General features: G+C 45.1%; 1 protein-coding gene across 2 annotated transcripts in view; it reads left to right on the top strand.

Moving 5' to 3' along the window:
- grm8b (glutamate receptor, metabotropic 8b) overlaps positions 1-22,702 on the top strand; it is a 208,342-nt gene that overhangs the window by 72,051 nt on the left and 113,589 nt on the right. Inside the window, exon 1 of one of the 2 annotated variants that reach the window (XM_080475551.1) lies at positions 21,979-22,224. The exons of the other annotated variant lie outside the window; for it this stretch is intronic. The gene's annotated coding sequence lies outside the window, so the exon portion shown is untranslated. Of the gene's footprint in view, positions 1-21,978; positions 22,225-22,702 lie in introns of those variants that run through there. 2 annotated transcript variants of the gene reach the window in all.

The raw sequence follows: 22,702 nt of genomic DNA, 5'->3' as shown, positions 1-22,702 counted from the left end.
CCATCCATCCATCATCCATCCATCCATTCCTCCCTCAATCCATCACCCATCCATCCATCCCTCCATCCATCACCCATCCATCCATTCCTCCCTCAATCCATCCATCATCCATCCATCCATTCCTCCCTCAATCCATCCATCACCCATCCATCCATCCCTCCCTCCATCCATCACCCATCCATCATCCATCCCTCCCTCCATCCATCACCCATCCATCATCCATCCATCCATCCATCCATCCATCATCCATCCATCCATCCATCACCCATCCATCCATCATCCATCCATCCATCCATCCCCTATCCATCCCTCCATCCATTTATCCATCCATCCATCATCCATCCATCCATCACCCATCCATCCATCACCCATCCATCCATCCATCCATCCATCCATCCATCCATCCATCCATCCATCCATCATCCATCCCTCCATCCATCACCCATCCATCCATTCCTCCCTCAATCCATCCATCATCCATCCATCCATCCCTCCCTCCGTCCATCACCCATCCATCATCCATCCATCCATCCATCCATCCATCACCCATCCATCCATCATCCATCCATCCATCATCCATCCATCCATCACCCATCCATCCATCATCCATCTATCCATCCACCCATCCATCCATCATCCATCCATCCATCATCCATCCATCCATCCAACATCCATCCATCCATCCATCCAACACATTTGGTAGAATCAGTAAAAACAAACCACACTGCAGCACTTCATCATTCAGAGGAATATAATTTGATTTTGAGAAAGTTTTAGTTTTCAACTTTGCACTAAAGTCACTGATCACCACACCGGGAACAGCAGGAGCCTCGCAGGAGGAGAACTGGCTGTGGGATATGTTGAGGACCTGCCATCAGTGGAGGAAACTTTCACTGCTGCCTCTCTCTGTCTCTTCCTGGATCACGCTGGGCTATCTCAACTCGTAGTTCTGGGCTCCATCAGGCGCCGAGGAAAGTTGATGAAGTGAACAAACTGCCGGGGAGAAAAAGAGGTTAGCCCAGAAACAGAAGAAGCGATATGCTTTTACAAATTCATAAACTTTGCATTGTGGGCTGATGAGGCCATGTGAGCTCTGAGAATTACAGCTTGTTGCAGCACTGCTATTTCCATTAATTAGCATCATCATTATTGGGGCTGTTACTGCAGCGGGGCTGACAGCGCCTCCGTCACTGTGCCGGACCACAATCCATCTGTGGACACGACCTTCTGCTCTGGCTCACATCCTCGTTCTTACTGAACAGAATATGCAGTATTTGTTTACTTCAGTTCACAACTCCAAAAATAGGCTAATGACTCTTATAGAAACCAAGAAGCCAGAAATGAATATTAAAATGTTTATGTGTGAAAAATGAGTTAAATATGAAATTGTATGACCAAGCTGCACTGGGTGGATGTTTGTTGGAGCTTCATCTCACACTGATCCTGAGACTCAACTGTCAACAGACGGCAGCTGAAAGGCAAAACTGCTAAAGTTTGTGCATCAAAACCTCTAAGTCTCCATCATGGAGCCAGACAGCTCTGCCACATTGCTTCAGGTTTTAGGGGATAACATGATTTTCACTGACAGACAAAAGAGAAAGCAGGTTTCATTGCTTCATAATGTTGTGTGACCTCAGATCTCTGTTTTCTGGCCAGACACAGAACACAGAACTTTTAACATTTTCTTTGGTCTTTGGGTTGTGGAACGTAGTGTGGTAATGTATCGTCAGCCAGAGAAGATGTCTGTATGACAGGAAGTCGCAGAGAGACTCTCGGTAGCGAATTGGACAACCAATGACTGAATCACATAACTTTGAATTATGGAGATAAACCCAGCTCTCCATGGGAGTTCAATCAGTGATGTTGGGAGATCGTCTATATTCATTATTACTGTTATTGGGCTAGTTTGGATCGATAAAAGGTGATTGGTTCAGTAATAATCATTTAATATTATGATCATTTATATTACTCGCCACGATTGGTCAAAATCACAGAGAAGTTGTGGGGATTGGTTAAAGTTGCAGGCTGCGATAAAATTGCGGGGATCTGTTGAGTTTGCGTTAATCGTTGCGATGGCAGCATGAGGAAATCCTGGAGGCTCTGGATTAAAGATTGTCTGGCTGTCTGAGGGTGGATGGTTCAAACGGGTCCTGGGGGGCGGAGGACTTCCCCCGCTGTCTTTAGCAGAGCAAGTATCTGAGCTCTGGACTTAACAATCTTATTCCTGAACCGGCTGGTCATGACGTGTCGCGACACAGACTCCATTGTTGCTCTGTAGAAAGTTAACCTGATATCTTCTCAGACACCAAACAGCCTGAGTGGACGGAGGAGATGCAGGCGCTGGTGGATTCAGCCACAGACACTGGCAGCTTGAGTCATGGTGGACGAGAACACAGAGGAATCTGTGTGACCGGACCTGCTCAATGTCGTACCCATGTGTGGCTCCATCACCCCGGGTCCACCAGCCTCTCCACTGCTTCATCCCCCATCGTCCCGGGTCCACCAGTCTGTCCACTGCTTCGTCCCCCATCACCCCGGGTCCACCAGCCTCTCCACAGCTTCATCCCCCATCACCCCGGGTCCACTAGCCTCTCCACTGCTTCATCCCCCATCGTCCTGGGTCCACCAGTCTCTCCACTGCTTCATCCCCCATCGTCCTGGGTCCACTAGCCTCTCCACTGCTTCATCCCCCATCGTCCTGGGTCCACCAGTCTCTCCACTGTTTCATCCCCCATCACCCCAGGTCCACCAGTCTCTCCACTGCTTCATCCCCCATCGTCCCGGGTCCACCAGCCTCTCCACTGTTTCATCCCCCATCACCCCGGGTCCACCAGTCTCTCCACTGCTTCATCCCCCATCACCCCGGGTCCACCAGTCTCTCCACTGCTTCATCCCCCATCGTCCCGGGTCCACCAGTCACTCCACTGCTTCGTCCCCCATCGTCCTGCGTCCACTAGCCTCTCCACTGCTTCATCCCCCATCGTCCCGGGTCCACTAGCCTCTCCACTGCTTCATCCCCCATCGTCCTGGGTCCACCAACCTCTCCACTGCTTCATCCCCCATCGTCCTGGGTCCACCAACCTCTCCACTGCTTCATCCCCCATTGTCCTGGGTCCACTAGCCTCTCCACTGCTTCATCCCCCATCGTCCTGGGTCCACCAACCTCTCCACTGCTTCATCCCCCATCGTCCCGGGTCCACTAGCCTCTCCACTGCTTCATCCCCCATCGTCCTGGGTCCACTAGCCTCTCCACTGCTTCATCCCCCATCGTCCACCAGCCTCTCCACTGCTTCATCCCCCATCGTCCTGGGTCCACTAGCCTCTCCACTGCTTCATCCCCCATCGTCCACCAGCCTCTCCACTGCTTCATCCCCCATCGTCCTGGGTCCACTAGCCTCTCCACTGCTTCATCCCCCATCATCCACCAGCCTCTCCACTGCTTCATCCCCCATCGTCCTGGGTCCACTAGCCTCTCCACTGCTTCATCCCCCATCGTCCACCAGTCTCTCCACTGCTTCATCCCCCATCGTCCACCAGTCTCTCCACTGCTTCATCCCCCATCGTCCCGGGTCCACCAACCTCTCCACTGCTTCATCCCCCATCGTCCCGGGTCCACCAGCCTCTCCACTGCTTCATCCCCCATCGTCCCGAGTCCACCAGCCTCTCCACTGGGTTCCCTGAGCGTCACACCAGTCCACTAAGGCCTCGTTCACACTGCAGGGAACTCAGACCCAATTCTGATCTTTACTCACAGAGACTCATCAACCTGTTTTATTTCCATGTTAAAACTCCAATTCCAATATTTTCCTATAGAACCAGGCCTTGTTCGTATGTGGAACCAATTTGGATGTTTTTCTTCATGTGAGTACTTCGTCACTGACGTCACAGACCAGCGCTGTGAAGCGGCTCCGCCAGAATAAAAGCTGTGCTCTCTTTTTTCCTTATTCGCCGTCTTCTTTACTCCGCATGTTGTCTAGATTCTGTCGCTCGTATTTAACAACCACTAGAAAATGGTTCTACACGCTGACCAGTGTTGCCAGATATGGAGGGTATCCCCCAGTTGAAGAGCCAAACTCTCTTACCTTTTAACTTTGTTTATTTGGTGCGTTTGAGTGTTTATGGTGTGTTCTTTATTACAGTTTTACAGTTTTAACATGATTCCTACACAGGCTGAGATTTGGGCTGGTTTTTATTAAGGTGTGTGGGTTTTACCTTGTTTAGGCTGAAAACACTGAGTCACATCTGGCAACCCTGGAGCTGACCGGCAGGTCATGGGGCCTGAAAACATCCGGTCCAATCACGATTGAAGGGCAGGTTGCGTTTGAAATAATCACACACAAAAAAAATTGGATACCAGCAAAAAATTGGAATTTAGCACCAAGACTTGTGTTGTGGGCGGAGCCTAACTCCAGATACCCTGCTGCTGAGCGTCACACCAGTTCACCAGGCTGCTTTGTCGTCACTAGTTTGCAGCAGACATCTGGGGATTTCAGAAGGTCCTGGTCCTGCTGGGAGCTGAAGTGGTGAACCAGCTCTCAGCAGTGGCCTCTGATCCTCGATGTCTTCACACCCAGAACCTGCAGCAGAACCTGCAGCAGAACCTGGTTCTGACACGGCGAGGCGGGGAGCGCCACCACCAATCCTGTTTCTTTGTCCCTGGGGCGTGTGCTCTCGTCTGCAGGCCGTCAGTCGGTGACGAGGTGACGAATGAAGCTCGACAACATGAGCTTAATGAAAGAGTTCCAGAGTTAGAAAGTGAGAACATTGGAGTGTGAAATCCGCTACAGCAGGCAGGACATAGTTCTCACCACAGCAATCCAACTCATTACTGCCACTTAGATGTGTGTAACTGATTACTCTGGTGGGATTAGTAATGCGGCAGCTGTAAGTGAGATTCAGTGAGCTGCAGAGTCCTGCTCATCTTCTACTGTTTCATCAAACTGCTGTTTACTGGAGCTGCTCATTAATCCTGTGTGTGTGTGTGTGTGTGTGTGTGTGTGTGTGTGTGTGTGTGTGTGTGTGTGTGTGTGTGTGTGTGTGTGTGTGTGTGTGTGTGTGTGTGTGTGTGTGTGTGTGTGTGTGTGTGTGTGTGTTGAGATTCATTTACCTTCAAAAGTTTTTTACTCCAACATCGTCTGCTTGAACCTCCGACACAAAGATATCGATGGTGGGAAAGTCGTGGTGGAATCTTTGGTCGTAGCTCTAATTAGTGGAGGTAACGTAACACCCTGGGCCGGTCCGGGAGGTAACATGACACCGTGAGCCGGTCCAGGAGGTAACGTGACACCGTGGGCCGGTCCAGGAAGTAACATGACACCGTGAGCCGGTCCAGGAGGTAACGTGACACCGTGAGCCGGTCCAGGTCGTAACGTAACACCCTGGGCCGGTCCAGGAGGTAACGTGACACCCTGGGCCGGTCCAGGAGGTAACGTGACACCCTGGGCCGGTCCAGGAGGTAACATGACACCGTGAGCCGGTCCAGGAGGTAACATGACACCGTGAGCCGGTCCAGGAGGTAACGTGACACCGTGGGCCGGTCCAGGAAGTAACATGACACCGTGAGCCGGTCCAGGAGGTAACGTGACACCGTGAGCCGGTCCAGGTCGTAACGTAACACCCTGGGCCGGTCCAGGAGGTAACGTGACACCCTGGGCCGGTCCAGGAGGTAACGTGACACCCTGGGCCGGTCCAGGAGGTAACATGACACCGTGAGCCGGTCCAGGAGGTAACATGACACCGTGAGCCGGTCCAGGAGGTAACGTGACACCGTGGGCCGGTCCAGGAGGTAACATGACACCGTGAACCGGTCCAGGTCGTAACGTGACACCGTGAGCCGGTCCAGGTGGTAACGTGACACCGTGAGCTGGTCCAGGTCGTAACGTGACACCGTGAGCCGGTCCAGGTCATAACGTGACACCGTGAACCGGTCCAGGTCGTAACGTGACACCCTGAGCCGGTCCAGGTCATAACGTGACACCCTGAGCCGGTCCAGGAGGTAACGTGACACCATGAGCCGGTCCAGGAGGTAACGTGACACTATCAGCTGGTCCAGGTCGTAACGTGACACCGTGAGCCGGTCCAGGTCGTAACGTGACACCGTGAGCCGGTCCAGGAGGTAACGTGACACCGTGAGCCGGTCCAGGTCGTAACGTGACACCGTGAGCCGGTCCAGGTCGTAACGTGACACCGTCAGCCGGTCCAAGAGGTAACGTGACACCGTCAGCCGGTCCAGGAGGTAACGTGACACCGTGAGCCGGTCCAGGAGGTAACGTGACACCGTGAGCCGGTCCAGGTCGTGGTCGTAGCTCTAATGGGCGTCAGCCTGAGATCACTACCACACAGAGTGAGATGTTTGTGGCCATGGTAGCTGCTGCTGCTCCTGCAGCCTGTTTGTTCGGTTTCCATGGAGTGAGTTTAGCTGGAACATGAAAGACCAGGACAGGAAATGCTAACGTAGCATGCTAGTAGATGCTAACAAGTACTTCCTCCACGCTCCCGTTGCAACGTCCCCCTCCAGGTCGTCCTCGCTCTCCGAGCCACGACCGCCTCCACATTCTCCTCCTCACACTTTGTCTTACAAACACAGACGCCGCCACAGAGAAGCTCCGCCTTCTTTATGTTTAGGACGTGGTGTTGATGCGTGATCACGTGTTGCGCAAAATCACGTGACCTCACGCTGTCGTACAGTCTGCACACAGCAAACGTCATGTGGTGGTTTAGTTGATGTGGTGCAGCGTGGCGGCGGTGACTTGTAGGATTGTTAAGATCACAGTCTGCAGGAGCTTTTCTACGAAGCAACAATGTCAGTTTAATGCGTCACAGTCTCTCTTGGAAAGAGACTTTAAAAGTTTCACTCATGGTTTGAATCCAAGCCGTTAGCTTGTGTCCAAAGCATTCACTACATTGTGTTTTGCCTAAACTACGAAAACCTTCATGGTGGTGTCGTGGTTCATTCTGTCGCCTCTGAGCGAGAAGGTCGGGGTCAACACCTCCACAACCAACACGTTACTGAGATAAAGAGGTTCAGTCTGTACTTTTCCTTCCACCAGAGAAATATTTGACAGTACTTAAGTAAAAGATTTGATGCTTTCCCTTCTTTGTACGACTGGAATGTCAGCAGCCTGTCAGAAGAAGAAACCCGGAGTTGCTCTCAGCTGTCGCCACAACAAAGGCACAGATTTACCTTCACTTATTTATTTATTTGAAGGTTTGACTTTTAATGACAGCACCGCTTCGTGTTCCTTCCTCCTGCAGCGCGGCGGGTCAGAGACATTGTGCTGCGAGTGATCAAACGTCTTTTCAGTTTTCTCAGCAGAAATAAGAACTTTTTCTTTTTCAGCAGCGTGAAATCCTGTCGAGGATAATCTGCTTTCTTTCTCTGCCTCTCTTCCATCGGTGTTACTTCATCCCTTAAACCGGCGTTCTGCAACTTTTATGACTAAAAGATCAATTTCTACAATTTCCCACCAAATTAAAAGCACCGGAGCCACAAAACATGTAAATCCTCTGAAATGAAGAAAAAACCTCTTTCAACAACTAAAAAGTAGTTTTCATTCTGGGCAGAATTTACTTCGATTTTATTATGTTTTCAGCTCTTGGAGACGTTTTTAGAGGTTCTTCCTCTTTTTTCATGGATTTTTCTTCTTTAGTTATTTTATGTAACTCGGCTGTTTAACTCTTTATAGTCGCTGTGTGTTTTAGTAAAATAAATAGTGTTTTATTTTTTCCTTTCCTTCTTTTTTCCTTTTGATCTTTTTCTTTATTCTTTTCCTAAAAGATCCCTCTGTACTCGCAATGTTAGTTTAACAATGTCAGGGAGCTACAGGGGGCGCTGAAGAGCGGCAGGTTGTTGACCTCAGGTTTGAACTCTTCCTCTCTTGGACAAAGACGAACTGTTTCCCACCAGTTCTGTTTCTTGGTTTATCTTGGTTTTTAAGGAAAAGTGGAGTTTCTCCCTCCTGATCCTGCTCGTCCTTTTGTCTCTGCCTCTTCATTGCGGTTGATTTCCTGGAAAGCAGGATACATTTTTTTCTCGCTCCGCTCTGCTTTTAGTCAGAGGAGAGGATGAATATTTCATGTGGAGGGATACCTCCTCCGAGCGGACTCATCTGCAGTCGCCGGCTCACCTTCCCTCAAACACATAAAACACTCCATTAGTGCGGCCGGAGCGACGTGGCGAGAGACGAGTCCTGTGGTCCTGGAAGTCCGCCTCGGGAGGCTCACAACCAGGAGCAAGCAGGAAAACACCACTGACCTACTTTCCCTGGCGCTGAAGCAAGGCACGCGTGAGGAAACACCAAGAGCGTCTCTCTTCCAAAACATCAGACGAGCTCCTTTAAGTCCAAAGATTTCATGTAAAACCTGGTTTGGTTCATTAATATTAGTGGAGTGTCTAAAGCAGAGCTCTGCAACCTTCATGACCAGAGGAGACGTTTTCAGGATTTTATACCACATAGAATTCGTCTGAAGCTGCAAAACATGTCAAAGATCTGAACTGAAGAAGGAAAACGATTTCTATACATCCAAAGACTGAGGTTACATCCATGAAGGTACAATTCAAATAAACTTTGTGACATTTTTAGCTTTTGGCAGGAGTTTTCCTGGGTTTTTTTCTTTTTGTTTTTAAATAGGCTATTTTAGCTTCTCCAGCTCGGCGATCTGACCTTACTCATTGCTACGTCAGTTTTAGCTGTATTAGCAATTTCTAAGTGTTTTATTTTTTCTTTTTGTTTTTTCTTTCCTGTCCTTTATGAGGTTCCCTTTTTCTATTTATTCTTTTTTTCTTTTTCTTCATTTTCATTATTCCTTCTTTTCCAGAAAAGAAAATCAGAACTAACAATTTCAATGATTTTAGTTTGACTGTTTTTACTGCATTATTACTTTTTTTCAGTAGTTTTAGCTATTTTATACTTTCGCTATTCTGGCTCGTTTAGCTGTTTTACTTTCTTCTGGTGTTTTCATCCTGAAGATTCAACCAATGTTGAAAATCAGTGTTTAATGCAAATGAAATCTAAATGAAGACGAGTCACTTCCGGGTCACCACCAGGGATGGCGGCGTGAAAAGCATCTGGCAACAAACTAATGTGAAACACCCATGAAAGTCAATCCAACCCTTGTGAAGAGTTCGAAAAAACTTCCTTTGGTGGCGTTCGTGGCTCTTTTCATCCACTAACTTTGACAGCTGTACAAATATATCAGAAGAATATTTTTTTCAAGTTTTTTTTGAATAAACCTGTTAATTAACCTCAGTCCTGATCAAAACTACCAATTATTAAAAAATTGTATTTTTTAAATCAACCCTTTAAATGCCAATTTAGAAAATAAAGGCACTGATATGGGAAACAAATACACACAAAATGACCCATTTTCAATATAAATGTGATCGGACATCGGAATTTTTTTACATCCTATTACAGTGTTGGATATGTGAAATATTAGTCATGTAATTAACTTTGAAGCACATTTAGATTTTGTGCAACATCAGATTTTCAAAAAAAACTCCCTTTGGTGGCGTTGGTGGCTGTTTTCATCCACTAACATTGACTGCTGTAAAAATATACCAAATAAATATTTTTTTTTTCAAATCGTTTTGCATAAATCCGTTAATCAACCTCAGTCCTAATCAAAACTACCAAATATATATATTTATTTTTGGGTTTAAATTAACCCTTTAAACGCCAATTCAGAAAATAAAGGCACTGATATTGGAAAAAAATACACACAAAATGATCCTATTTCAATATAAATGTGATTTGACATCAGAATTGTTTTACGTGTTATTACAGTCTTGGATATGTCAAAGACGAGTAATGTAATTAACTTTGAAGCATATTTAGTTTTTGTGCAGCATCAGATTTTCAAAAAAACTCCCTTTGGTGGCGTTCATGGCTGTTTTCATCCACTGACTTTACAGCTGTAAAAATATATCGGATAAATATTCTTTTTGACATTTTTGGTAGTTTTGATTAGGACCGAGATTGATGAACAGATTTATGCAAAAAAATTTGAAAGAAATATTTATCCAATATATTTTACAGCTGTTAAGCTAGTGGATGAAAACAGTCACAAACGCCACCAAAGAGAGTAAATCTGCCGACAGGGTATTATTAACCTAGTGAAAATTTTGAAATCAGATTTTGAAATTGTATGTAAAATTAAGCTTCCTCAGCAAACATCATGCCATTTGAGCCAATACAGTGAATGTTAAGGTGAAATTTAGTAGAAAAAGTGACCCCTAGTGGACGTTTTTGCCCTGAATTAACTTGCGCATTTATATTAAACGAGTTGATATAGTGAAAAGGGAAAAGAAATGGCATCCAAGAACAAGACAAAGAAGGCGGCTCAAGCTGTTGACAGAAACATCGGGGATGAAGAACATGCTCGCGCTCCCGCAGCTAGCCAAGGTGACGCAGACATTATGGACGCTCAAGGCAAAGACAAGCTGGCATTGATCCTGAAAGAAATCAGAGATTTCCGCGAGGACAATGAAAAGCAACTCGCCGATCTGAAGCAAGAGATTACAAACACAAAGTCAAGATTGGACGACGCAGAAAACCGGATTACAACTAGGAAGCCTGTGTGCAGTGGGTAGAAGAGGTGATGGTGGAGCTAGTGAAGCAACAAGGGCAGCGCCGGCAAAGACTATCAGAATTAGAAGGACGCACCCGGAGACAGAACATCAGAATGTATGGGATCCCCGAGTTGGCTGAGGGGGAATCCCCAGCTATGGTCTTGCCATTTGTGGAGAAGTTATTGCAGGAGAATCTGGGAATACTACTCAAGATTTACAGATTGAGAGAGCGCAGCGGGCCCTGGACCCAGTGCTCCTGCACACAGGAAGCCCAGATCGATAGTGGTCAGGTTCCAAAGCCATCGTACTGAAGAAGAAGTAATGAAATCGGTCTGGCAAAAGACAAGTTTTACACCAAACAGCCAAATCAGCTTGGATCACGATTAGGCCCTGATGGGCCGGCCCCACGGAGGGGATATGGAGAGATACAAAGGATTCTCAAAGAGAACAATATGAGGTTTCAGACCTTATTCCCAGTGACACTGCACGACTCGATGGAGGACGCATCGTCGGACCTGGTGGACAGGGTGAGGCGCACAGATCCCGACACGCTCCTGGAGAGGCTGCAGCAGCAAACCTGGCAACCACGGCCAACACGACGCACACCGGGATACAAGGAAAAGCTCCAATCATTTAGGAGGAATCAAACCGAGAACACAAACGTCTCAGGAAGCAAACTGAACAGGTAATTTCACGCTTGGATGGAGAATACGAACTAACAAACACGTCACTACGGAGACACAAAGAGCATCGAGATAACTGTTTCAGAGGGCGCTCCAGGCCTTTCAGGCAAAAGAGGATATCCCTCGACGATGGGGTCCAAGAGAGAAAGGACTTAGGAAGTGGGTTTGAAAGTTAAAAGGTTTAACAGTTTTAATGTTTGCATGTTGTTACCAGTGTTCTACTGTTTACCGTTATGTTGGAAGGGGCAGCTATAAAATGGTTTGGAAAGGAGACACTATTGTTTCTGTATTTACAAAAGAGACCAAATGCAGAGAGGAGAACTAAAAATAATTTCTTTCAACATAAATGGCGTATTAAACCCGCTCAAGAGATCCAAGATTTGATCAAAATGAACGAAAGAAAAAGCACAAACAGCTTTTCTCCAGGAGACTCACAGGTCTGATTCTGAACATGCTCAGCCTAGGAGGCGGAGCTTCATCATGTATTTGCCTCCTCATATAAGGCGGCACACAAAAGATGGGTGGCCACGCTTACATCCAGCGGGCTTACCTACGAACATGAGTCTGAGACAGCAGATGAAAATGGCCGTTTTATTAAGATCACCGGTAAATTAGAAGGAATTGAAGTACCTCTGATAAACGTGTGTGCTCCACCAGGGAGCGATTGGCGACTGTATAAGAAGATGTTTGAGATGATGGCTACTTCACAAGGAGTGAGGATCTGTGGTGGTGAGTTTAACATCAGGCTTGACCCAAATATGGACTCATGGGGTAAAGCTACCCAGACACATCCCCTGCTCACAAAGGTGAATTCCATAATAAAGGAGCTGGAATCATAGATGTGTGGAGAGATGTGCAGACTAGAGGTTATACACACTTTTCTGTCCCACATTGCAGCTGCTCCAGGATAGATTATATTTTGTATTTAGTGTGGATAGGCTTCAGAAGAAGGACTCCCAAATTGCAACAATTGATATCAGATCATAGTCTAATACCTCTAATAGTAGACCTGCAGGGGGCACAAAGAAAACCCATTGGAGAATAAAAACATATAGTCTTAAAGACTCAAAAGTAGTTGGGAAAGTTATAAGTTACATCAAAAAATATATGGAAATTAACGATGACGGCATAATTAAACCTACAATCCTGTGGGACACATTGAAAGCAGTACTCAGAGGAAAGCTTATGTCCCTTACTGCATACATGAACAAATGTAGAAGTAAACATTTGACAGATCTACAGGAAAAGTTCAAACAAATTCAAACACTCAAAAGAGATCGGACATAAAAAGGCTACAAAGGCAAATAGATGATATTCACACTATGGAAATACCAAAAAAATGGACATTTCTGAAACAAAAATTATGAAATTGGTGCAAAATCAGCAAAAATCCTGGTTTATAAGCTGTGCGAACAACAAACGGAGAACACAGTTTATAAGGTGAAGAATCCTACAACCGGCCAAAGTGAGGACGCCAGGGAAAGAATTAAAGAACATTTTGAATCATGTGACCACAGGTTATAGACACAGCCTGCAGCGGCAAGTCAGCAAAGTGTCAATGTGTTCTTGGAAAGTCTGGAGCTCCTCAAAGTAAAGGATTTCCAAAATAAAATGCGACTGATGCCTATTACAATCAAAGAAATAAATGTGGCAATTTCAAAATTTAAATCTGTAAAATCCCCTGGTTCAGACGGGTACACCCTGGTTCAGACGGGTAGACCCTGGTTCAGATGGGTACACCCTGGTTCAGAGGGGTACACCCTGGTTCAGATGGGTACACCCTGGTTCAGATGGGTACACCCTGGTTCAGACGGGTACACCCTGGTTCTGATGGGTACACCCTGGTTCAGATGGGTACACCCTGGTTCTGATGGGTACACCCTGGTTCAGACGGAGTGTGGAAATTATAGACCCATAAGTGTCCTCAATGTGGACTATAAACTTTTTACCTCCATAGCACGTGGACTGGAGAACGTATTACCAGACGTCATCAATCTGGACCAGACAGAATTTGTCAAACAGAGACAGACAATGGACGACATAAGAAGGACTATACAGATTGTTGATCATGCAATACGGGAGAAAAGTGGTGCCTTGGTAGTTGGTCTCGATGCAGTAAAGGCCTGTGATTCAGTAAGATGGCTTTTTCTTTACAAAGGAATGGATAAATTGGCATTTCATAGTAATTTTATAAAGGTGATTCAATCTCTGTACTGGAAACCGGATAAAGGTTAATGGTGACCTTACAGACTCGTTCCTGTTGGAAAGAGGAAGCAGGCAGGGGTGCCCAATCTCTACACCTTTATTTGCAATATTTATCAAACATCTTGGACAATTGTTAAGGCAAAGTACCCAAATCAAAGGATTTACAGTTGCAGGAACTGAACACAAGGTGGCAACATTTGCCGATGATGTGTTGGTTTACCTGGAGGAACCAGAAAAATCATTCAAAGGCCGGATGACTTTGTTAAAAGAAGTTGGAAACTTATCAGGTTACAAACTCAACATTTCAAAAACACAAGTTAGGACACTAAATATCACTGCCCCAACAGATTTACTAAATGATTATAATTTAAATTGGGAATCTCAAGAGATAAAGTATCTTGGTGTGTCCGTGACCAAAGATTTAGCAAAACTTTATCAAACAAATTATGAGCCATTGTCACCAAAGATTAAGGAAGACTTACCTAGGTGGAGCCTTATCCCCTTTTAGAGTCTCACCTCCAGAGTAAATACTATTAAGATGTCAATACTCCCTAAACTACTGTACTCATTTAGAACGCTCCCAAGAGAAGTGCCCGAAAGTCAATTTAAGGAGTGGGACAAACAGATACCAGGTTTATCTGGCGAGGAAAGAAGCCACGTGTTAGGCTTAGCACGATGGAATTACAAAAGGAAGAGGGGGGGGTGGCCCTCCCATGCCTACGATACTATCACTGTGCGTCTCTGTTAATTCCTCTCCTCTCCTGGTGCAACGATAACTACTGATCAAAGTGGAAAGGATTGGAGATTAAAATGGTCAGTTCATTCCCACCGCAGGCAGCGACTGGCGACAGAGCACTGCCGTCATGAATCCAGGGCCTGGAGCCTGTTGAGTACATTTTACATTAAACATTTAGAAGAAGGTGATTGACTTAACAAAAACTGGTACATTTATTAAGATGATGTGTATTTGATTCTGATTTCCCTCCTAATAAAGTAGATTCCACATTTAAATTGTGGGTAGAAAAGGACCTGACAACATACTGGTCGTTTACCAAACATAATATCTTTCCCAGTTTCCAGGATCTTCAGAACAAATATAACTTGGGAACAAACGATTTTTACAGATATCTTCAAGTAAGACACAGCTTCACTTCAAAATGCAAAACTTCTCATTTTTCACAGACTGACATGGTATTTTATAAAATACTGAAATCAGCACACAGTTTATTGACCCAAAAAAGGATTTCCAGAATATATTTGGCCTTTTTTACTACCGACAAACACAAAACACTGAATCTAAAACAGAAATGGGAGAAGGAGGCTGCCATTAATATGTCTGAAGAAGATTGGGGAGAAATTTGGTCATTTCAGTGTTCGTCAACAAATCCCTGATTCTGGCGAGAGCATTGTTGGAAAGATGTTGTGAGGTACTTCCAGACCCGTCCAGGGAAAGTATTCAAACACCAACATGTTGGAGACAGTGGGGCTCAGACGAAGCGAACCAGTACCATGTATTTTAAATCTGTCCTAAATTGAATATTGGAAAGAGGTTGGTAGGACTCTAAACTCTGTTTGGAATTGATTTACCGTTCACCTTTGAAAATATGTATTTGGGAAATACGAATAATTTGCAACAGAGAAGTGATAAAAACTGTTGCCGGCTCTTCTGGCAGCAAGCAAGAACATTATTACCAAAAAGTGGCCAACTTCAGCTCCACCTTCTCTGCAAGCTTGGATTGACATTATTTTTGAAATTTAACTTAACCTACATAATGCAAACAAGAAAAAACAAATTTTATTGTATTTGGAATAAATGGATGAACTACATTACCCCAATGAGAACGATTTTCTATGACTTCACTGAATTGTTTAAAAGTTTTCTGAATAATGTTTTTGTCTCCTTCCATACTGTAAGCTCCCCACTTTAGTAAATAGTTCAGGGTGTCAGACTTTCTATGTCCCAGTCATTCTTAGACGGCGTTTATGGTTTTTGCGTATAAGCAAAACTATTTTGTCTAACTTTGTGTAGACAAAGTGTTGGTGAATGAGAGTGAGTTAAAAATGCACGGGGGAAAAAAGAGGAAATAATCTTATATCTGTATTCCTACACTATATGTTTAACTGTGTACAATTACTATTTCCCAAAAAAAAGAGAAAAAAAAAGAAAGAAATCTAAATGAAAACCAATGTTTCTATTCATGACATATATTGAGAGTTTCATGTAGCCGCTACAGAGGAGCTGAAGAGCCACATGAGGCTCCAGAGCCGCAGGTTAATGACCTCTGGTCTAAAGTCTTAAAGTCTTTAAGACTTACGACGACAAAATTCAAGAAAAATATATCTTTTCTCATCCAGTGTTTTAAGTGGAGAAAAGAAAGTGGTGGTCCTCCTCTTGGTGTCCTGCTGTCAGTCCCTCACACCACTAAGGACAAAGACATAGTATCCAGTGGCGTGTAGAGACATTCTGTACGCCAGGTGGACAGTGGAAAATAAGGCACCTTGTGCCGCATGTGGATCCACCATCTGCCATTGCACATCGCTGATTGGACAGAAGCAAAGTCAGTATTTTTAAAATGTTTAACACGTATACTAATCGTTATATTTGGTAAGTTGACAGCATTTCAGGAATCACCTCAAATTCATGAGCCGCATCAAAATAATGACGGATAAGTCGAGAGTCGACTCTTCGTCGTGGCGCTCAGGTTTGAAAGTCGCCTTGATTTTGTGTTAAAGAGACGGCTGTGCTTCTGTCCAATCAGTGACCGGCGTGTCATTGGCAGCGCGTCCAATCAGTGACAAGCCCCGTGGTCAGCTGGTACCTAACGTTCCGTTGTGTCTGTCAATCTTGTAGTGTTTCCTTGATTTGTTGGTATTTTGTGGATTTTGTAGTGTTTTCTGAAATTTGCAGTGTTTTCTTGATTTTGTAGTTTTTTCTGATTTCATAGTAGTTTTCCGGATTTTGCTGCGTTTCCTGCTGACAGTATGTTGTAGAGTTTTCCAGGCCACTGTGAACAGGAGCTAACAAGTCATATATTTCTGGTTTGGTTCTGTTTCTTCAGCAACAATCGGGGAAAGAACTTTTAGTGCCTCCCAGTGTCTCACAGCTTTTCAATATTAGAAAATGACGACTGTGAATCATCTTTTGTGGCGCACATTTAAAGCATCAAAGTGAAACGAGAATCCCATTGTGAGGACTTTCTTTCTTTTGGTGTGACACTGGAATGAGCTGCTCTCGCTGAATACGCCGTCCAGTGCAGGAAACCCGGAGCGCTCCAGTCACCCGCTGCTTGTTAACGACCACCGGGGTGCAATGAAAGACAAATCAGACCTGAGGTTTCTTTTTCTGTGCTTCTGTGAGCTCCAGTGTTCAGAGAAATAAAGAACCAGGTTCATGTTTACATCTTTCAGTCTCACAACCTGGTTTGTTCCCGGCAGGAGTTAATCAAGGTTTATTTCAAATGGAAGCTGCACTCGAATCAACACGACGTCATGACGCGTGCCAACAGACGATCCCACCAAATGTGTCACTGTTATTCCTGCAATATATATTCAGCATCACTCTGGAAGTGTTGACCAGGAAAACTGGACTCAAATTAACACTGATTCATGCTGATAAAATATCAGGGTTAAATCTACCTACCTATTTGCCTGCTACTAAATCCTTTCCAGGTATTTGGGGGCAGGTTGCAGGAGCATACAGCTCTGAGGCAACAAGTCTAGTTTAAACAGAAAGATAGAAATTATTACCATAAAGATGTGGAAGCAGAATAGTGAACAAGCAGAAAGTGAAGAGTAAATATATCACAACAACTCTGTAATTCAGTTACAGTTACTGAGGCTTTATTGGATTTGTTGCTCAAAAGAGGCACAGTGGAGCCGAAGCTGTTGTCTTTATAACGAGCAGAAAGTTTCTACTTCTTTTTTTAATAAAAAAAAAAATTAAACAGGAACAAAAAACTAAAAAAAATAATGATAAAAAAATTACTTATACTAATCGTGAACCGACTCAGCATTCATAACCGAACAATGCTACATTAGCATTAGCATTAGCCCGTATCCACAACACATTTTATGAATTAGCAGCTTTCGCTTAACATTAGCTTCCATTTTTTAAAGTTTTCCACACGACAGATTGTTGGAGGGTCCAGGTGGTAACGTGACACCGTGAGCCGGTCCAGGTCGTAACGTGACACCGTGAGCCGGTCCAGGTCGTAACGTGACACCGTGAGCCGGTCCAGGTCGTAACGTGACACTGTGAGCCGGTCCAGGTCGTAACGTGACACCGTGAGCCGGTCCAGGTCGTAACGTGACACTGTGAGCCGGTCCAGGAGGTAACGTGACACTGTGAGCCGGTCCAGGTCGTAACGTGACACTGTGAGCCGGTCCAGGTCGTAACGTGACACTGTGAGCCGGTCCAGGTCGTAACGTGACACCGTGAGCCGGTCCAGGTCGTAACGTGACACCGTGAGCCGGTCCAGGTCGTAACGTGACACCGTGAGCCGGTCCAGGTCGTAACGTGACACTGTGAGCCGGTCCAGGTGGTAACGTGACACCGTGAGGTCCAGGTGGTAACGTGACACCGTGAGCCGGTCCAGGTGGTAACGTGACACCGTGAGCCGGTCCAGGTGGTAACGTGACACCGTCAGCCGGTCCAGGAGGTAACGTGACACCGTGAGCCGGTCCAGGTGGTAACGTGACACCGTCAGCCGGTCCAGGTGGTAACGTGACACCCTGAGCCGGTCCAGGTCGTGGTCGTAGCTCTAATGGGCGTCAGCCTGAGATCACTACCAGACAGAGTGAGATGTTTGTGGCCATGGTCGCTGCTGCTGCTCCTGCAGCCTGTTTGTTCGGTTTCCATGGAGTGAGTTTAGCTGGAACATGAAAGACCAGGACAGGAAATGCTAACGTAGCATGCTAGTAGATGCTAACAAGTACTTCCTCCACGCTCCAGTTGCAACGTCCCCCTCCAGGTCGTCCTCGCTCTCCGAGCCACGACCGCCTCCACATTCTCCTCCTCACACTTTGTCTTACAAACACAAACGCCGCCACAGAGAAGCTCCGCCTTCTTTAACAACTCATTAATTTTGGCAATTAATTTAAAACTTTTATCTTGTTAAAAATAAACAACACAATTAACATTTTTTGTGTACTTCCAGGTTGTTGTTTTTTACCACCTTACCTCCAGCCGCCCGAGCATTTAAACTGAATTAATTAAAATGTCATTGAAGCGTTGGACCTGCACTGTAACATAAGTCTGGCTTTCGTGATATTATTCGTGAGATTTGTTTTTTTTTGTTTTTCTTAACTTGGAGAGAAACAGTTTCACCACCTGCAGTTATGTTACTTAAGTTATAAAAACTGTGTGTTAAGTCTACATTAACTCCATAATTTGCCATGAATAAATACCGTTACAAGCTGAAGAAAAAATAGTTTTTATATTTAGGACAGGTTGTTATTGCTCAATCACGTGGCCTCACGCCGTCGTACAGTCTGCACACAGCAAACAATAATGCTAATACTAATAATAATGAGATAAATATTATTGATAATCTTAATAACAATAGTAATAATAATAATAATAATAATAATAATAATAATAATAATAAATAATGATAATAATAATAATAATAATAATAATAATAATAATAATAATAATAAATAATGATAATAATAATAATAATAATGATGATGATGATGATGATGATGATGATGATGATGATGATGATAATAATAATAAAATCAATCATCAATAATGATCATTTAGATTTTTGGAGTTGGGAGAACAAACTTGCTCATTGAGCTGAATCTGTTCGATACTCAGCTCTTGCGGCTCTGAAACATCACGAACATCCAGCGACGACAACGAGACAAACAGAAGTTCAGGAGAGAAAAGTAGCCTGGAAGCGTTCAGTAAAGGACGACCTTGAGACGGATCACACAGGTCCTGCCTGAGCCCCACAGCCGAGCCGTTGCCTGGAGTTTCATCAGCTGAGCCGCCCTGCTCCGCCGGCTGGACAGAAAAACCCTCCAGGGGGTAGATCACAGCTCGTCTTCCAGTAACGCCTGAATCCTGCAGACTAATATCTACTGAGGTCACACGCTCCACGTCACCACTGCTTTGGCAAGATCGCTGCGAGTTTCAGCAGATTTCTACCGAGACTGCTCATGTTCCCACAAACCTCTTCCAAGGTTTGATCAAATACCTAAAAATACCCACTTCTGTTGGTTCAGAAAAGCCCTCCAGTCTGTGCATGTCAACATTTATTACAAAGCTAAAGAGCGTGTCTGATTTGAAGAGTGCTCTCCATTTGGTCCATTGTACCGGCAACACAGAGGACAGAAGCTCACTTCCTAATTTCACCTCACAGTTTGTGATTGGTGTACACGTAGGGTTGACAACCGTCCCTTCAAAAACGGAATCGTCCCATATTCGCAAGCAAAAGTATGCGTCCCGTGTTGAGCTGAAAAGGGACGCACTTTGTCCCGTACTACCGTGAGAATCAAAAATAGTCTGTAAAATGTCGATGGAATTAATGACAAGCCGGGCGCTTTATATCAAAACTTACGGTAAACTTATTCCACCACCAGTACGACAATCCAGAATCCTGCTTCTCTCATTGGTTGAGGTACAGCTGCTCAATAACAAAATACCAGAAGACAACAGACGAGCAGACAAAGCAGCATGGGGACAGACTCTGATAGTACACCTTCCACCAGCAATGCTCCTCCGAAAAAACATCAAACATCCTGCAGGAAAACAGGAGGAACGAGCAGAAGTAAACATCTGGAGGAAAAGTGTGTGATAATACTCCTCATGGTAAGTTTTCTTGTTTCTCAGTACTTCACTGCCTTGTCATAATGTGCATGCTTTAATATTAGTTGATGTGTGTAAAGCTTTCCTAATGTTGAGGAGAAGTTTGGCTCGTGATGTTTGGAGTATCTAGTGAAGTATTATGGTTAGTTAGCAGCTTGCTTCACTGCAGGAGGAATCCTTATTTATCCTTATTTATCCTTATTTTAACTTTTTTCATACTTCTGTTCTTTAAAAGAAAAATGACACTTTAATTCATTCAATATTTGCTGCATAAGATGTAAAAAACTAAACTAAAAAGTAAAGTTTCTAGGTACTTTGAATCAGGTTTAAATATAGCATGTTGGCCCGTTAGGTTGAAGAAAATAGAACTTTTTCTAGACACACACACACACACACACACACACACACACACACACACACACACACACACACACACACACACACACACACACACACACACACACACACACACACACACACACACACACACACACACACACAGGCTTCACGCGGGACAGGACGGGTCAGACGGAGACCAGACAGAATGGAGTGGATGAAGTACATAAGAAGATGGATGTTGGATTGATTTAGTGTTGATTTGATGTTAACCTGAGTACTTCTGTTGAACTTAAAGGAGTTATATTATGTAGAATTCCCTTCCTGAAGGTTCTCCAGCAGTACTACTCGTCCCCATACCTGGACTGACGTCCCAGAAGTGAAGACAGTCTGTCCTCTCTCTCCCTGGCTTGTTTCAGGTTTTAAAAAGTGTGTTGCTCCAAGCAGCCAATCAGAAATCAAACCCTATATAGTGTCATCGGGGGTTTAGCCAATCCCAATCAAGGCAGGCCCTCCCTTTGACTCCTCCCACAATTAGCACATGACACTGCTCGTTTGCATCCTGTGTAGTGTTGGCAGATACTTCTGGCAGCATCCACAGGCTGCGTAACACTGAGCGTCCATATGGCACCACGAGAGGAAGTACTTCCTCCTCTTCCCAAGATGGGCATGTGTAGGCGGAGCCAGTCCAGCTCACACAGACACAGCAGATTCTGAATGCAGCTCCTATGATCCAATATTCAAATGAAGAAAATCAAGGAGGAGCTAGAACCTTAGAATACTGAAGGTTTCTGGACCGACCAGACCAAGAGGAGAACAGGAGGAGGAGGTGAACAGGAGGAGGAGATGAACAGGAGGAGGTGAACAGGAGGAGGAGGTGAACAGGAGGAGGAGGAGAACAGGAGGAGGAGATGAACAGGAGGAGGTGAACAGGAGGAGGTGAACAGGAGGAGGAGGAGAACAGGAGGAGGTGAACAGGAGGAGGAGAAGAACAGGAGGAGGAGGTGAACAGCCAGAGGACAGGGGAACTTTAAACTAAGAGAGCCAGTGGATCCAGCTCTCTGCCCGTCCCTATGCCCTCATTTCAACCACAGTTTACCGTCGCAGTCGTACCGTCTCGTCATCCATCTTCTTTCCTGCTCGTTTGCATCCTGTGTAGTGTTGGCAGATACTTCTGGCAGATACTTCTGGCAGCATCCACAGGCTGCGTAACACTGAGCGGCCATATGGGAGTACCTGCAGCCGAGCCAACGCTAACAACGAGCCCAGAGTCGGACTGAAAGAAGACCTTTCACACGGTGTCCCAGTTCTGATATCACTGCCTGGATATTTTTAGAGCTGAGTGAAGCAGCAGCTGAAACTTGTCTGATAGGATCCGATGAGCAGTAATGAACCAGGAACAGTCCAGTTATTATCCGTGATGCTCGACTCGCTCCGTCTTCCTCATGTCAGACCATCAGGGAACATACCAAGGTCCAACATTTACCAATTATACCTGAAAAGACTGAGGCGTGTTCAGTAGCGGTGGCGCTGCTGAGCAGCTGGAACAACTGGTCTTTGACATACTAGTGAGGACGGGGGAGTGTGCCCCGGTGTGTCGCAGGGTTCCAGCCCAGGTAGAGTGCTCTTTATTTACAGGTTCTTTGGCGTGACGTTTCCCAGCAATGGGCTTGTGGTTAGATAAAAGATGGACAGACACATGGAATAATCGGAGCTCAAACTCTTAATTAGTCAAACTTTCTTGATCATGAGTGTCTGAAGCACAAACTTTACATCATGAGCATCGCTGTGAGACGTCGTCCTGTTTGGCCCCATTTGGAACTAACTTTCTAAATAAGCCTGTTGGTGAGGCTGCTGTGAAATGAAATCATATCTACTATCCCCTAAAGGATTTCTCATGGCACAATGTGCTGTTTTACTCTGTGTCCTTGAGGCTGAATCATAGTTACTTACTAGTGCAGAACAGAGACGGTAACTTGTGGAGATGAATTCTGATATCGCTTTAAAATTCATTTCTTCTTTATTCAACACTATTGCAGATATAAGGAAGCAATATTTTGTTTTCCACCTCATCAATCAAGACAATCTGCTCAT

The sequence above is a fragment of the Lipophrys pholis genome (assembly GCF_963383615.2).
Source record: "Lipophrys pholis genome assembly, chromosome: 11".
Classification (NCBI taxonomy): Eukaryota; Metazoa; Chordata; class Actinopteri; order Blenniiformes; family Blenniidae; genus Lipophrys; species Lipophrys pholis.
This window is presented reverse-complemented; position numbering and strand designations above follow the sequence as displayed.